The following is a 1600-nucleotide window of genomic DNA, read 5'->3' on the forward strand; positions in this document are numbered from 1 at the left end:
AACAGTTCCTTGTCAATACCATACGAAATATATATGTTTCTTTCTTTCTTTTTCTTTATTATTCTGGCAATATTGAGGGTGTGGCTTTTCCATTATGTTCTTGCTTTTCTTTTCTTTTGATTTCGTTTCTTTCTTTTTCTTGATAACTGTGGATGTTCGATTGTATGCTTTTGTTTCTGTCTGCCCAGACATCATATTCTTGCTGATATTTCTTGCTGATATTCGACTGTGTTCTTTTTTTTTTTTTTTTTTTCTTTTTTCTTGAAAATACAGTATGTTTCTTTTTTTTTCTTGAAAATAGAAGATTGAGGGTGTGGCTTGTCAACAGTTGCTTGTCAATACCATACGAAATATATATGTTTCTTTCTTTCTTTTTCTTTATTATTCTGGTAATATTGAGGGTGTGGCTTTTCCATTATGTTCTTGCTTTTCTTTTCTTTTGATTTCGTTTTTCTTTTCTTTTTTCTTTTTCTTGAAAATACAGTATGTTTCTTTTTTTTTCTTGAAAACAGAAGATTGAGGGTGTGGCTTGTCAACAGTTGCTTGTCAATACCATATGAAATATATGTTTCTTTCTTTCTTTTTCTTTATTATTCTGGCAATATTGAGGGTGTGGCTTTTCCATTATGTTCTTGCTTTCCTTTTCATTTGATTTCGTTTCTTTTTTTTTCTTGATAACTGTGGATGTTCGATTGTATGCTTTTGTTTCTGTCTGCCCAGACATCATATTACTGGACTATTAACTGGTTTTTTTGTTTTTTAGTTTTGTAAATTTGATTTTGTCTAGTTGAGTTTGTTAATTTTTTCAGTTGGTGTTTTATTTAACAAAACTAACATTGGATATATTTAGATATGTGGGTTTTCTATTTTATTTATTTTTTAAATATCTATGGTTTCGATTGGAATGATAACATGTTGGTTTTTCATCATGTTGAAGATGATGAAAAAGCTGAGAAGATGGAAGAGGATGAAGATGAGGATGAAGCTGAGATGATGGAAGAAGTTGAGGATGAATATGGGAGATGGGATGCAATGGGAGATGGGAAGCAAGTAGAAGAGGATGAAGCTGAGAAGATGGAAGAGGATGAAGATGAGGATGAAGCTGAGATGATGGAAGAAGATGAGGATGAATATGGGAGATGGGATGCAATGGGAGATGGGATGCAAGTAGAAGAGGATGAAGATGAGGATGAAGCTGAAAAGATGGAAGAGGATGAAGATGAGGATGAAGCTGAGATGATGGAAGAAGATGAGGATGAATATGGGAGATGGGATGCAATGGGAGATGGGATGCAAGTAGATGAGGATGAAGATGAGAAGATGGAAGAGGATGAAGATGAGGATGAAGCTGAGATGATGGAAGAAGATGAGGATGAATATGGGAGATGGGATGCAATGGGAGATGATGACCCAACCAGCCTGTATTGTTTGGCAACACTCCTACAAAGGTGTCATTACCTAGGTATGGTACTTCTGCCCTTTCTTTTCTTTTCTTTTCTTTTCTTTTCTTTTTTTCTTGAAAATGTTTGATTATATGCTGATATTTCTTGCTTGAAAAGATTGAGTATGTGGGTTTCTTGCTGATATTCGACTGTGTTCT

This window comes from Gastrolobium bilobum, unplaced genomic scaffold (genome assembly GCF_033153095.1).
Source record: "Gastrolobium bilobum isolate Gb01-03AN ecotype WA unplaced genomic scaffold, APGP_CSIRO_Gbil_v1 utg111909, whole genome shotgun sequence".
Lineage (NCBI taxonomy): Eukaryota > Viridiplantae > Streptophyta > Magnoliopsida > Fabales > Fabaceae > Gastrolobium > Gastrolobium bilobum.